Genomic DNA, 16,834 nt, shown 5'->3' on the forward strand with positions numbered 1-16,834 from the left:
AATAATTGCTCCCACAGTTGATTTCTTCAAACCAAGCTGCTTACCTAGTGCAGATTCAGTCTTCCCAGCCTGGTGCAGGTCTACAATTTTGTTTCTGGTGTCCTTTGACAGCTCTTTGGTCTTGGCCATAGTGGAGTTTGGAGTGTGACTGTTTGAGGTTGCGGACAGGTGTCTTTTATACTGATAACAAGTTCAAACAGGTGCCATTAATACAGGTAACGAGTGGAGGACAGAGGAGCCTCTTAAAGAAGAAGTTACAGGTCTGTGAGAGCCAGAAATCTTGCTTGTTTGTAGGTGACCAAATACTTATTTTCCACCATAATTTGCAAATAAATTCATAAAAAATCCTACAATGTGATTTTTTATTTCTCAATTTGTCTGTCATAGTTGACGTGTACCTATGATGAAAATTACAGGCCTCTCTCATCTTTTTAAGTGGGAGAACATGCACAATTGGGGGCTGACTAAATACTTTTTTCCCCCACTGTATAAATATTCCTGATCTTTCTTATATCTCTCAGATACAGGACAGACTCTTCAGAACAAACTTCCTTTAGTTTTTTGGGGACTATCTGTTGTTCCATGTAGTGAATCTGTTATTCAATATGTTTCTATTGGCTAATAGCAGTAATGCCAAATTCAATGTTTCCAGTGGAGAGCATGGTGAAACAGAGAAGACGCTGTCTGTCCTGCTGAGTTTTGATGCGGTCTTTACCCGAGTGAGAGTTTTTTCCCGAACCCATTACGGTGTTTTAGGTGCCAAGCTTATAGTCATGTTGCAGCAGTGTGTAGGAGGGAGATTCCTAGATGTGAGAAGTGTGCAGGAGGGCATGAGACAATGGAATGTGTAATATCGGTGGGGAAAAGCTGTGTGTGTTAACTGTAGGGGTACCCACAGTGCTGGAGATCAGAAGTGTCTGGTGAGAGAAAGGCAGGTCGAGGTTGCCAGGATCAGAGTAGTCCCGAAGGTGTCGTATGCTGAGGCAGTGAAAAAAGTAGTATAGGAAGATGGGTCCAGGGCAAGGGATCCTAAGAGGCTCCCTGTGAGTAGACAGCGGCCAATAGAGAGTGATGGGGATAACATGTTTCAGTAAGGTTGGCTTCTTAGCGTTCATAGCCATGGTTATCAACTGTACCACAGAAATGGAACATAAATCACAGAAAGCAAAAGTAATTTGGTGGCAGCTTCAGAGAAGTACTTAGGTGTACGAGATTTTACTGCAGAGGAGATACAAGGTGTGTTGTACGATAGTGTCCCGTCCTCAGATAGGTAGTGGAATAGTGGTGAAGCTTTAATTGGGGAAGGGTTAGTTGGGAGGGCATTTTTCTTACCTTTTCCCTATCCTTTTTCCCCTCTCTTTTGTGTCACAAAGTGTAATGAATTCACATTCCAGAACAATAGGCAGAAACACAGGGCTAGATAAGATAAACAGATGAATAGCCTCACACTCCAGTACAGTAGGTGGTGGTGTATGGACCTTTCAGTTAGTTGCAAGCCACCAATACAAATATAAAGAAGAAGAAGAAATTATAACCACACTGGCTAGCTAGCACACTAGAGCTAGTAGCACACTAACAACTAAATGTTTAGGGCTATCTTCTCTGTCAAACACAAATGCTGCTGGAGGGGATGGTTGCCATTTCACGGGCTCCTAATCAATTGTGCTATTTTGTGTGTTTTTCACACGTTGCTTTTAACTTATTTTGTTTCTGCTACAATCTCTTATGACCGAAAAGAGCTTCTGGATATCAGAACAGCGATTACTCATGTTGAACTTGACAGGGGATTACTGCTCCCGGGCCAGGCCCAAATCCTAGTCATTCACATGAAGAGGATACGGAGATACAGGGGCCGCAGATCTGGGTGCCTTGTGAGAATTTGTCGGTGAGTGGGTAACCCGCCCTTACCATCTGTCCTACTGGCCAATGTGCAATCACTGGAGAATAAACTGGATGAGCTCAGTCTTACCAACAGGACATTAAAATCTGTAATATCTTATGTTTCACCGAGTCGTGGCTGAACGAAGACATGGATAATATACAGTTGGCTGGGTTTCCGTGCATCGGCAAGTCAGAATAGCTACCTCTGGTAAGACGAGGGGTGGTGGTCTGTGTTATTTGTCAATAACAGCTGGTGCGCAATCTCCAATATTAAGGAAGTCTAGAGGTTTTGCTCACCTGAGGTAGAGTACCTCATGATAAGCTGTAGACCACACTATCTACCAAGATCATTTTCATCTATATTTTTCGTAGCTGTCTATTTACCACCCCAAACCGACGCTGGCACTAAGACCACACTCAACAAGCTGTATAAGGCCATAAGCAAACAAGAAAATGCTCATCCAGAAGCAGCGCTCCTAGTAGCCTGGGCCTTTAATGCATGCAACCTAATTTCTACCAGCCTGTCATATGTGCAACTGTAGGAAAAATAACTCTAGACCACCTTTACTCCACACACAGAGACACGTACAAAGCTCTCCCTCGCCCTCCATTTGGCGAATCTGACCATAATTCTATTCTCCTGATTCCTGCTTACAAGCAAAAACTAAAGCAGGAAGTACCAGTGACTCACTCAATATGGAAGTGGTCAGATGAAGCGGATTACTTTATGCTGGAATAGTATAAAGTAATCCTTCTTCCCCCACCCCCCATAAAAAAAAGAAAAATAAAAAAAGTGGTTGTCCCACTGGCTATCATAAGTTCAATGCACCAATTTGTAAGTCGCTCTGGATAAGAGCGTCTGCTAAATGATGTAAATGTAAATGTAATGCTAAACTACAGGACTGTTTTGCTAGCACAGACTGGAATATGTTCCAGGATTCATCCGATGGCATTGAGGAGTATACTAACCTCAGTCACCGGCTTCATCAATAAGTGCATCGATGACGTCATCCCCACAGTGACCGTACGTACTGTACGTGCATACACCAACCAGAAGCCATGGATTACAGGCAACATCTGCACCGAGCTAAAGGCTAGAGACTTTCAAGGAGTGGGACACTAATCCGGACGCTTGTAAGAAATCCTGCTATGCCCTCAGATGAACCATCAAAAAGGCAAAGTGTCAATACAGGACTAAGATTGAATCCTACTACACCAGCTCTGATGCTCGTCGGATGTGGCAGGGCTTGCAAACTATTACGGACTACAAAGGGAAACTCAGCCGCAAGCTGCCCAGTGACTGGAGCCTACCAGACGGGCTGAATGCCTTTTATGCTCGCTTCGAGGCAAGCAAAACTGAAGCATGCATAAGAGCACCTGCTCTTCCGGACGACTGTGTGATCACACCCTCTGTAGCCGATGTGAGAAAGACCTTTTAAACAGGTCAACATTCATTTACATTTACATTTTAGTCATTTAGCAGACACTCTTATCCAGAGCGACTTACAGTTAGTGAGTGCATACATTTTTATGTTTTATATTATTTCATACTGGCCCCCCGTGGGAATCGAACCCACAACCCTGGCGTTGCAAACGCCATGCTCTACCAACTGAGCTACATCCCTGCTGGCCATTCCCTCCCCTACCCTGGACGATGGGTCTCCCGGTCACGGCCTGCTACGACAGAGCCTGGACCGCGGGGCCAGACGGATTACCAGGACGTGTACTCAGATTATGTGCAGACCAACTGGGAAGTGTCTTCACTGACATTTTCAACCTCTCCCTGACCGAGTCTGTAATACCTATGTTTCAAGCAGACCACCACAGTCCCTGTGCCCAAGAATGCGAAGGTAACCTGCCTCAATGACTACCACCCTGTAGCACTCACGTCGGTAGTAATGAAGTACTTTGAAAGGTTGGTCATAGCTCACATCAACACCATCATCCCGGAAACCCTAGACACACTCCAATTCGCATACCGCCCTAACAGATCCAGAGATGCACTCTACACTGCCCTGTCCCACCTGGACAAAAGGAACACCTATTTGAGAATGCTGTTCATTGACTACAGCTCAGCGTTCAACACCATAGTGCCCACAAAGCTCATCACTAAGCTAAAGACCCTGGGACTAAACACCTCCCTCTGCAACTAGATCCTGGACTTCTTGACGGGCCGCCCCCAGGTGGTAAGGGTAGGCAACAACACATCTGCCACGCTGATCCTCAACACCGGGGCCCCTCAGGGGTGCGTGCTTAGTCACCTTCTGTACTCCCTGTTCACCCACAACTGCGTGGCCAAGCATGACTCCAACACCATCATTAAGTTTGCTGACGACACTACAATGGTAGGCCTGATCACAGACAACGATGAGACAGCCTATAGGGAGGAAGTTAGAGACCTGGCAGTGTGGTGCCAGGACAACAACCTCTCCCTCAATGTGAGCAAGACAAAGGAGATGATCGTGGACTCAAGAAAAGGCGGGCCGAACAGGCCCCCATTAACATCAACGGGGATGTAGTGGAGCGGGTTGAGAGTTTCAAGTTACTTGGTGTCCACATTCCCAACAAACTATCATGGTCCAAACACACCAAGACAGTCGTGAAGAGGGCACAACAACACCTTTTCCCCCTCAGGAGACTGACAAGATTTGGCATGGGTCCCCAGATCCTCAAAAAGTTATACAGCTGCACCATCGAAAAAAAAATGGTCTGTAACAGTGAAACGGGCTTCTTCGATCTGAATTAATGAGGAAGCGGACAAACACCTAAATTCAAACTATTGTTAGAAAATAATTTGAAATTAACAAATTGAAACATAGCCTATAGATAAATAGCAGGCAGCGTGTGTTAACTGTCCTGTTGCGTAACAATCACATTTTGGAACAGTGAGTGCATTCACATGCATAAAACAACTCACGCTGGGGTGACCGTTAGAGATATTTGGAACCCACATGTGAAAAGGTTAAGGGTTTGTAAGTAAGCATTTCACGGTAAGTTCGTTGCAATTTGCCCATGCCCCCCCCCCCCCCCAAAAGTTTTTGAAAGCCAAGTTAACAAACAGATCACCGACCATTTTGAATCCCACCGTACCTTCTCCGCTATGCAATCCGGTTTCCGAGCTGGTCATGGGTGCACTTCAGCCACGCTCAAGGTCCTAAACGATATTATAACCGCGATCGATAATAGACAGTACTGTGCAGCCGTCTTCATCGACCTGGCCAAGGCTTTCGACTCTGTCAACCACCGCATTCTTATTGGCAGACTAAATAGCCTTGGTTTCTCAAATGACTGCCTCGCCTGGTTCACCAACTACTTCTCAGATAGAGTTCAATGTGCCAAATCGAAGGGCCTGTTGTCTGGACCTATGGCAGTCTCTATGGGGGTGCCACAGGGTTCAATTCTTGGGCCGACTCTTTTCTCTGTGGATATCAATGATGTCGCTCTTGCTGCTGGTAACTCTCAGATCCACCATTTTGTATACATCTGGCCCTTCATTGGACACTGTGTTAACAAACCTCCAAACGAGCTTCAATGCCATACAACACTCCTTCCGTAGCCTCCAACTGCTCTTAAACACTAGTAAAACTAAATGCATGCTCTTCAATCGAACGCTGCTGGCACCCGCCCACCCGACTAGAATCACTACTCTCGACGGGTCTGACCTAGAGTATGTGGACAACTACAAATACCTAGGTGTCTGGTTAGACTGTAAATTCTCCTTCCAGACTCACATTAAGAATCTCCAATCCAAAGTTAAATCTAGAATCGGCTTCCTATTTTGCAACAAAGCCTCCTTCACTCATGCTGCCAAACATGCCCTCGTAAAACTGACTATCCTACCGATCCTTGACTTCGGCGATGTCATTTACAAAATAGCCTCCAACACCCTACTCAGCAAATTGGATGTAGTCTATCACAGTGCCATCCGTTTTGTCACCAAAGCCCCATATACTACCCACCACTGTGACCTGTACGCTCTTGTTGGCTGGTCCTCACTACATATTAGTCGCCAAACCCACTGGCTCCAGGCCACCTATAAATCACTGCTAGGCAAATCCCCGCCTTATCTTAGCTCATTGGTCACCATAGCAACACCCACCCGTAGTATGAGCTCCAGCAGGTATATCTCACTGGTCATCCCCAATGCCAACACTTCCTTTCGCCGCCATTCCTTCCAGTTCTCTGCTGCCAATGACTGGAACGAATTGCAAAAATCTCTGAAGCTGGAGACTCTTATCTCCCTCACTAACTTTAAGCATCAGTTGTCAGAGCACCTTACCGATCACTGCACCTGTACACAGCCCATCTGAAATTAGCCCACCCAACTACCTCATCCCTATATTGTAATTTATTTAGCTCATTTGCACCCCAGTATCTCTATTTGCACATCATCTCTTGCACATCTATCATTCCAGTGTTAATACTAATTGTAATTATTTTGCACTATAGCCTATTTATTGCCTTACCTCCATAACTTGCTACATTTGCACACACTGTATATATTTTCTGTTGTATTTTTGAATTTATGTTTTGTTTTACCCCATATGCAACTCTGTGTTGTTGTTTTTATCGCACTGCTTTGCTTTATCTTGGTCAGGTCGCAGTTGTAAATGAGAACTTGTTCTCAACTGGCTTACCTGGTTAAATAAAGGTGAAATAAAATGTTTTAAAAAAAAATAGCATTTCACGGTAAGTTGTATCGGCGCATGCGACAAATACAATTTCATTTTTTATTTAATTAGGGTAAAACTAGGCCCTCAAAATAAGGCATGAAATACATATGGTATTGTGTTAATTTCTTTTTTAAATTACATATTCGATAGGAGTTCACTTGGTGAACTCCATAGGACTGAAAAATGGAGGAAAGCAGCAACCATTTCTTGGTCACTAACAAATACAGTCATGGGTGGTAACTCTACAATATACTCAAAAGGCAAGGCACTATATGGGTCCACAGACTCAATACTTTCAGTGTTGATTTAACACTCAGTGTAAAAAAAACAAACACTGGAGAATTTGCTGTGTAGGCTTTTCTTAATCACTCACAAGATGCATGTAGGTCCTGCATTTACATTTTAGTAATTTAGCAGACGCTCTTATTCAGAGCGACTTACAGTTAGTGAGTGCATACATTTTCATACTGGCCCCCTGTGGGAAACGAACCCACAACCCTGGCGTTGCAAGCGCCATGCTCTACCAACTGAGCTACAGGGGACTGCATGAAGGCAAACTTCTTTAATGTAAACCAAATCGGACAGGAGCCCGCAAATAGGCCTACACATTTTCAGAGAAAGCATAGTAGTCTACTTACCATTAGCCTTGATACAAGTTTTTTTGGGGGGAATGCAATGGTCCCAATGAAGCCCCAGAGCCCGTTGTGAGGCCACCCTCTGTCCTGTGGCCCTGACCAGTGCTGAAGAGCTGCACAAAGAGCCAGCAGCCCGAACCAGCTGTAAAGGCACAACGAATCACTGAAACAGAGCAGAAGCCATTTCAGTGTGGAAATGCTTTTTACACTGGAAAAACATTTTCAATCCTGGCAGGATCATTCCTAGAGTTTTTGTATTACCAATAGGCTACAAACACATGCACACTCTTCAAAGTGCTGTAGCCTGACAGTACATGGTTTAACGTGAGGTAAGAGTTCAGAGAGGGGAGGTAGAACAACATTGTTTTCGGTGTCGGAACACTTGACGTCCTATTGACGATTAACTACATTATTGTCACCATTCTTGAATAATAGTTGTATAGCCTATTGCAAGTTGAAGGGTAGGCTAGCTAGTGGATGGCTGTGAGACAGGATAGCCAAGGAAGACACAACTCCTTGTTCTTTGATGGATTTAAAATATGTGCAAATATTTCCTCTGATGTCTCCATAGCCAAATGTAGGATATGCAACCTTTATAGCCTATCATAATATAGCCTTATGTGCCATGGTGTGTAAATAACAGTGTTGTTATGCTTATCCGTCAACAGTGTGGCTATGCCAGACATCACATAGTAGACAAATACAGTGACTAAACGTGGTACCCTGTTAGCAGCTAACCAGCCATTTTACCTAATTTGACGATAGCAGATGGTGCTGAAATGCTCCTTTGGGTCCTATCATCTGTGAGATTTGACGAATACATGCGCCGGCATAATAACTCCCATCTGAGAAAAATCCACAGCTCTCGCAACGCCTGACTTTAAAGGTTTGAAATTAGAGGAAGCTTGGAGTGGCAAATTCGGTAAATGTAGGCAATACTCAGGCATAGAGAACGGCTGGCCTGGATTTCGGTAGATAAGTTCGATATTTTTGCCATTCCATACTTACAGCAATAAGGATTGCCGGAGAAAGTGTGCAAATGGGTCTTTGGCGAGGCGGAGCGCGTTTGGTATTGCTCCCTGTATTGCTCCCTACTGCAGAGATGGAAATGGTTCCTACTGTCTGCTCTCGAGGTCACATCAGCTCCAGAGCTTTGATGTGAAGAGACATCTTACCAGGTTTCACCCTACCTATATAGCAGAGTCAAGAGAAGCGCATTATGGGTCTCCCCCCTCAATGCAATTGTTTAAAGGCTTCTGTAGGAATGTGAGAATTGACCGTTTATAGATTCTGGAAGACATGGGTCTCTCTCTCTCTCTCTCTCTCTCTCTCTCTCTCTCTCTCTCGCTGTGTGTGTGTGTGTGTATTATAGAATACTATCTGTCCAGACTACCCATCCTACTCACTAATTTCTGTAATCACTAAAAAAAGTCAGGTGTAGCTTTAGCTTTCTCACTGGCCATTTTGCATCATTGTTTTAATTAAGTGGGTTGAGTGGGAAATGCATAAATAAGTAACACAAATTAATGTTAAATTATTTCCCCTCCATGTAGCCATGTGTCATGTCAGTATTTCTCTCTATCTCCTTAGCCATCCAGAGGGACAAGGGTCCAATAAAGGAAAAGTGTGTTGGATCATACCAATGACAGGAATATCTGTCAGATAATGGTTTGGTTGACCCTACACTGGGATTACCTTTTCTGTTCCTTCCAGTATGTAATGCAGGTGCAACGGACACCACACTCATGTAACCCTACCTACCTGAAGAGTTGCATTGGATATCTAAGGCTAGGTTGGGTGGAAGCGCCCAAGATATTTAATTATTAACCTTCAAGGTTTCCCCATGAAAATACAAAATCCTTTGTGTTTGATAGTGACGACCATGGGGACACTTTTTCTGCTTATGGTGGTATTATATGGTACAATGAATTCACAGCAATCGGAAACATCTGGCCTAAAACAAGATTACAGACTTCTAGGACGACCACTGTACAAATTGGATATCAACTGGCCCAAATATCCCGAGCTTTTCAGCTGCGAGGTATTTGGAGTGGCTGTCAACCAGTATGCTGGTGTGGTATATGTTGCACAGAGAGGTGAGACAGTGCCAAAGGTGCTGGTGTTCACCACAGACGGAGAGTTCCTACAGGCCTGGAACATGAGCAGCCTGGAGATGCCCCATGGGGTCTTTTTGGCCGACGCCTCCACCAACCCCACCGTGTGGGTCACGGACGTAGGAAACGGCCCGTATGGTCACTCCATTAAGCAGTACTCTCCCTCGGGCAAGCTGCTCCAGGTGCTGGCTCAATGGGGGAAGCCAGCTCTGGGGTCAACCCTCTCCAGTTTGACCAGCCCGCTGAGGTCTTTGTCCACAGCTCTGGGGAGATCCAAAGACCTGGAGGTGCAATGGATGCACAGAGAGAAGGGCCAGGGCCTTGCACAATTCTACATCCCCCATAGTGTGGGTGTAGATAACTATCAAAGGGTGTGGGTTGCTGACAGAGGAAACAAGCGAATCCAGGTGTTTAATTATGTGACTGGAGACTGGCTTGGAACATGGGGAAGCTGTTTCAATGAGGACGCACCCTACTCTGTCAGGTTGACACCAGACCAGAAGTACTTTGTGGTTGTGCAGCTGAACACCAATCAGATCTCCCTGCTGGAGGATCCACCTGTGGGTGTGATTGGTCAGTGTCATCCAATTGGCTGAAGACGTCAAGCCCCACCTAGTGGACCTGAAGACGGGGGCTCTGTATGTGCCCGAGATTGGTGCCCAGCAGGCTCAGAATTTTACCCCATTCAGCCTGGGTACTGGCTTCCTGTAGGATGGTTGATGCACTATATTATAGGCCGTGTTCCAGGCGGACTACATTGCAGACACATGCCAGATCTCAGAACACCTGGATTGGTGTTTAACATATCGGTTAACCAAATCATATGATAGAGCAATCTGATGCCTGACTGTTCAGTCAATGACATGGGCACAGAACCATTGGCTGATGCAATACAACGTCTGCAATGTAGTTGGCCAGAAACACATTTACATTACATTTTAGTCATTTAGCAGACACTCTTATCCAGAGCGACTTACAGTTAGTGAATACATTTTTTTTTTTATACTGGCCCCCCGTGGGAATCAAACCCACAACCCTGGTGTTGCAAACGCCATGCTCTATCAACTGAGCTACATCCCTGCCGGCCATTCCCTCCCCTACCCTGGACGACGCTGGGCCAATTGTGCGCCGCCCATGAGTCTCCCGGTCGCGGCCGGCTGCGACAGAGCCTGGATTCGAACCAGGATCTCTAGTGGCACAGTTAGCACTGCGATGCAGTGCCTTAGACCACTGCGCCACTCAGGAGTACACTCAGGAGTACAACGACCATAATCATTCGGTAAGAGGTTAACGTGTATATTTAAGTAGATTCAAATGAGCCAGGCAAAGCACTTATTGGACAAATCAAAGATGCCATTTTCTACCTATACTGCTCATTTGAATAATTATTTACCCCAGGCTCACTAAGGCATAAAGTCCTGTGTATGAAACGTGCTACGCCAATCAGGAACTCTTAACCAGCTCTGTATTTACTGTTTAGTTCTTATGGACGTATAGAAAAGTATTGCATGTCCAACTAACCAATCTCACTGGTCATTTACTTTAGTGGCTTGATGTTAAACCTCATGATACTAACTGTAAGTCGCTCTGGATAAGAGCGTCTGCTAAATTACTAAAATGTAAATGAATATGTAATCTAAGCCAATGTTAGGCTTTGGCTTAAGGCGTCTGCATACATAGATTTGGTTTGCTCCTAGCAGAACTCGGCTAGGCGAAGCGAACGCCTGCGCTCACATACACCCCAAAGACCTTCGCTTGAAAAAAGCAGCAATATTCCTGTTGTTTGTCCCTCTTGAGCCACCTTAGCAACAACAGAGCCAGAAACACTTCCTCAAAATAGTCCGAATTAATCTAAGATATATCAGGAAATCTGTCATCATTTTTAAAGTTTTTGCCGAGGTCTTAGTGGCGCAATTTTACATCTAGCTAAGATGTTTGGTGCAGTATTTCTCAAGTTAAAAAACAATGACCACGAGCCCAACACAAGGTCAAGGAGAACATCCCCATACAAATAGATACGGTATCTTATTTTTATTTTTTTATTAATGTTTTCATCATTTTATTACTTTGAGACATGGTATCTATGTATGCCGACTGTACTGTAAGTTGCTTTGGATGAAAGCGTCTGCTAAGTGACATTATTATTATATTTTGTTATAAATATATTGCATATTATATTATATTGCTTTATGATTTAGTAATATCCTGTTATAGTACAGCAGAATAACATACTTTTTTTCAAAAGGGCCTACCATAGGGTTGTCCTATCATTTCCATTTCCAAGTACTACTACTCAGGAGAACGCAGAGAGTTCCCTGATCCAATTGTAGCTGCGTTAAAAGCATAACTAACTAAGCAGTATTAAAGCCTGCTACTTGGTTTCCATGCCAACTGAGCTGCCACCCCAGACTAGTTCGGTTTAAAGGGGAAATCCGGGATTGTAAAAAAGAAAACTGTCCGCCCACCAACTTGTTTTTGTACACAACTGAGGGATAGGGTCGAGCTATGGATGCAAGGGTTGAACATCTGTGAAAGTCAAAAAATGACTGTACTAATCACAGACTGCAGCTTTAAGGGTAGATGAGTAGATTTCAGTCAGGAGATATTCTATAAAATGGACTTGGATGCATTTTATTAATGACCTCAAATCCGAAGCTCAGTCCATAATGAAGAAACATGCTGATATCACTGAAAGCATGACTAATCATTTGGATCAGGAAACTGTTCATCATCCATTGGTGTAGTGATGCTATAATTGCAATGCATTGATTGGGGTGATTTATTTTAGTAAATTAATTCATTGTTTTCATGCCTCTTCGTGGCATACATGTTCTGGGGAAAAGTTTAATCTTTGCTTTATTTTAAACTTGGTTAGGGTTTGAAAGGGAAAACATAATTTGATATTGTGCCTGCTATTATTGTAAGAACCAGTGGCTGTGTCCATATTCTCATACTTTGTCCTTTTTTATAGGTGTTTTATGTATACAAGTTGTGTAGTAAAAATGGATCACAATTGAGTTTGCCATGATGTCATTTAAATCATTTATAGTGCCTTCATAACCATGAAAGCTAAAATAATTTATGCTGGTTTAATGTACAGTACACTAAACAATGTGTGTGCAGATGTGTGTTTGTGCAGTATTTCAAACTCTTTTGAGTAGAGTTGCTCTATGAAATGCTAGGCTAGTTTTTTGTAAGATCTATATACACTATTGAAAATGAATACTTATATACAGTATGTGGAAATAGGTCGCAAACCCAGAAACCACTTTTCGTATTGAGTATGGATAATCTTTGAAATATCTCTTCTCCTATGCTTGAATGAGCAGAGAGGCTCTGGGCTCCCATTTGCTGATGGCACATGATGCCGTCGGCAGTGGCCAGGCTCTGCTCCCGATAAGGGTAGTGACACTAAATAGCTTTCCACATTGCCGTGAAAGGAATCCATAAAATTGAATTAGGTCACTAGGTGTATACCTTTTTGTCACAGCTGCAACTTGATTTGAAAGTGGCCATTTTAAATAAGATCTGTTCTGTGGTATAGCCCCGACCTGCCTTGTCTCATTCAATATTTACTGGGTTCAGCTCGCCCCTAACATTGTAAACACTAACAGAATCTACTCTCACCAGCCAAACGGAGGCCCTGGTTAAGTAAGTGTACAGCTGGGGGGAATAGAAGCAAAGATCTCTGTCACCATTCCGACAGCCCTTTGAGAAGTCCCTTTATCCCAAAATAGGGTAAGTGACGGCATTGTTAGAGACAGCCAGTGCATGGCAGCTGTCAGATGAGATTGAGGGCCTTGTAAAAAATGTTGTCAGCAATTTTCTGAGCTGGCTGTCAAAACCAATCACTGTTGGGCGGGAATGTGTGTTGTGCTCATGTTACAATACGGAAGAGTAGCTGTTGGAGCGCCTGCGGTCGAGATCAGCTGCTTCTCCACTAGCCTGAGAGTGGCAGATCCAAGGCTACAGCCAACTATAGTCCCAGCCTGGTCCCAGATCTGTTTGTGCTGTCTTGCCAACTCCTATGGTCAGTTGGCAAAACACCACAAACAGATCTGGAACCAGGTTAGTCCGAGTCCAGTGCCATAAAAAAATATCTGTTGTTTAAAAATTTAACATTTCTTATTGGTAATTATAGACACCATAAACTACAGGAAAAAAGAGGCAATCTTCAAACTTTAAACAAATTAAATAAATCTAGACGCTTTTTTACATTGTGAGTGCATACATTTTTGAGTACACTCAGAAAAAAATGTTCTTCAAGGGTTCTTTGTCAGGGGTGAGGGTGAAATGTGTAACCACATTGCATGACAGAAAGGGTTCTTTACTGCTGTGATGGTTGTGAAGAACTATTCTGTTCTTCCCCGCTCCACCATGTTTTCCTTTTATGCCATGAAATGCTACACTGTTAAAAAGTAATTGTAATATTACGGGACACTACCATTTACAGGTTGCAATGAAAGTACAGTAAACAACAACAAGTTACTGTATTTTTACAGTTGAGTTAAGTTGGTATTGCTGTAAAAGGACAGAAAGCTGATTACATGGGACTAAACCTGACTTTGGATTTGAACTCAAAACCTGTTGGTAGCTAATGACCTGAATTTCCTGCTACGCCACCAGGTCTGTGGGTATGACAGAGACTGGCCACAGATTTATTGCCAAGAATGCATTTCTGCACTTTGCTAAAAGTTGCAGTAAAAATCAAGTAAATATTCGACAACTTGAAGGTGTTATTGCTGTAAAATGACAGTGTTAGTACATAATTTTACAAGATTTGACTGTATCATTTATCCTGTAAAATTACAATAACTTACTTGTATTTTTGCCATTAAATCTGTGGCCAATCTCTGTCATGCCCACAGCTTTGGTGGCGTAGCAGGAACATTTCAGAGATTGGCCATAGATTTAATGGCAAAAATAAATTTCTGCACTTTGCTAAAAGTTGCCCAGAATCAAGTCAATAATCGTCAGACTATCTGACAAGACCAACGTAAAAATACCAGTGCTCAGGGACACTTGTTGTTAAGTGTGCATAAATGCAGAAGTGGATACATTTTTCAGCAGTGCCACCAGGTACATCCTGTATTTATTACCAAGAACATATATCCACACACTCTAAAAAATAAGGGTACGGTTAGGGTACAGTGTTGTTCCCTGGGGTACAAAAAGTCAAAGGTACACAAGATACCTTCAGCGGTACACATATGTCACGACTTCCTCCGAAGCTGCCTCCTCTCCATGTTCGGGCAGGCTTCGGCGTTTGCGTCACCGGCCTTCTAGCCACTGCCGCTCCTCATCTCATCATTCCATTTGTTTTGTCTTGTTTATTACACACACCTGGTTCATATCCCCTCATCAGTACCTGTATAAGTGTTCCCTCTGCCCCCTCGTCTTTGTGTGTGATTGTTTATTGTGGAGGTTAGTTTAGCTTGGTGGAGCTCTTGTATTTTGTATCGGTGGGATATTCACCAGTGAGCCTTGTTGTTTCCAGTGCGCCGTTTATTTCCGAACTGGAGTGTTTGACGCATTGCTGCGTACCGCTGTGTCAACGGAATAAACCTGTTATTCTATGATTTACCCTCCTGCGCCTGACTCCTTCAAATCACATGACCACAGAATCACACACCAGACATGGAGTCAGCAGGAGAAGAGCACATGCCTGGAGTCGTGGTACGGATCCAGGAGAATTCTACGATGTTAGCCAGCTTGGCGGGTTCTCCAGATCGTCCAAAGCCTGGAGAGGAGAAGACCCGACCCGTCGGTACCAGCTGAGCGACCAAATCCAGCCATCCACACCTCAGCACCCAGAGGGATTCATCTCTCCCGACCGAAGGATTATGACGGGACAGCTGGCCGCTGCCAGGGATTCCTCCTGCAGCTGGAGATCTACTTCTCATCCATCAGCCCGGCTCCATCGGAGCGGGAGAAGGTGTCACCCTCATCTCCTGCCTCTCGGGGAATGCCCTGGAGTGGGACAACGCGGTCTGGAGTGAAGGAGGAGCCACGTTGGACAACTATGGGGAGTTCGCTCGCCTCTTCCGGGCAGTTTTTGATCACCCACCCGAAGGAAGAGAGGCGGGCGAACGGCTGGTCCATCTGAGTCAGGGGATGAGGACCGCACAGGACTTAGCCCTGGAGTTTCGTACTCTAGCGGCTGGGTCGACCGTTTCCGATGCAGCCTGTGAGAGGATGTCCGAAGGGAGCTAGCCTGCCAGGATACCATGTTGACTTTCGACCAGCTGGTGGACATGGCCATCCGGTTGGACAACCTGCTAACTGCAAGAGGACGTCCTGCAGGGGGCCTGCCCGTTTCACCCCCACTCAACCTGTATTCACTTCTGATGGAGCTGGGTGGTGCAGCGATCGGGGAGAACGGAGGACGACAGCTCCAGTGTCACTCTTGTGGCAGGAGAGGAAATTCGGCTACATGCCTTCCCTGATCACGATGGTTACGCATGAGACCCATAGAGAGCAAGTTACCTTTTTTATTATTTTGTCCCGATTTCCCTGTTGTGTTGGGTCTTCCCTGGTTAGCACTACACAACCACACCTTTTCATGGCCGCAGAGGGTTCTCACGGGGAAGTCATGAGAGTGTCAGGGGAGGTGTCTAGCTGTTTCCGTTGGTGCTACCATAGTGGAAAGTCCAGAAACTCCCTCCACTGTGCGCATTCCCCCCGAATACCTCGATTTGGCGCACGCATTTTCCAAAACGCAGGCAACCAAATTACCACCTCATCGGGAGGGGGATTGCGTGATAAACCTCCGGGTAGACGCTGTGCCTCCCAAGAGTCATGTATATCCCCTGTCGTAGGCTGAAACGGAGGTGAAGGAGACATACAGTACGTCTCCGAGTCCCTGCGGCAGGGGTTCATACGTCCCTCCACTTCGCCCATCAAAGCACTTGAGTCGACCATTAGTGTGATGGGTGATTTGAAGGTGTCAGGCGCAGGAGGGTAAATCACAGAATACAGAGTTTATTCTGGAATACTGAGGATAGCGTCAAACAGTCCAGTGCGCCTGAACAAAACAGACACACAGGGAAAATATACCCCGGCAATACAAAATACACGTAGCTCAACCAAGCTACTCTCTCCTCACATTAAACAATCACCCACAAGGACAAGGGGGCAGAGGGAACACTTATACACGCACTAATGAGGGGATATGAACCAGGTGTGTGTAATAGACAAGACAAAACAAATGGAATGATGAGATGTGATGCGGCAGTGGCTAGAAGGCCGGTGATGACAAACGCCGAAGCCTGCCCGAACAAGGAGAGGAGGCAGCTTCGGAGGAAGTCGTGACAGTACCCCCCACCTTGACGCGCAGCTCCAGCAGCGCACTGACACTGACCTCTGGGACGGCCAGGAGGACGTGGAGCAGGGTGAGCCGGATGGCGACGGTGGAAAACCCGCAACAGGGAGGGATCGAGGATATCCCTCACCGGGACCCAGCACCGTTCCTCCGGACCATACCCCTCCCACTCCCCGAGGTACTGAAGGCCCCCCACCCGACGCCTCGAAT

At 45.0% G+C, this 16,834-nt stretch overlaps 1 pseudogene across 1 annotated transcript; it reads left to right on the forward strand.

Annotated features, from left to right (window-relative positions):
• Positions 1–9,110: 9,110 nt before the first annotated feature.
• LOC311149281 (NHL repeat-containing protein 3-like) lies at positions 9,111–10,014 on the forward strand (annotated as a pseudogene). Its single transcript has one exon. The product of its transcript is annotated as an NHL repeat-containing protein 3-like (transcript).
• The last annotated feature ends 6,820 nt before the right edge of the window (positions 10,015–16,834 follow it).

The sequence above is a fragment of the Coregonus lavaretus genome, assembly GCF_964263955.1.
Source record: "Coregonus lavaretus genome assembly, chromosome: 1".
NCBI lineage: Eukaryota > Metazoa > Chordata > Actinopteri > Salmoniformes > Salmonidae > Coregonus > Coregonus lavaretus.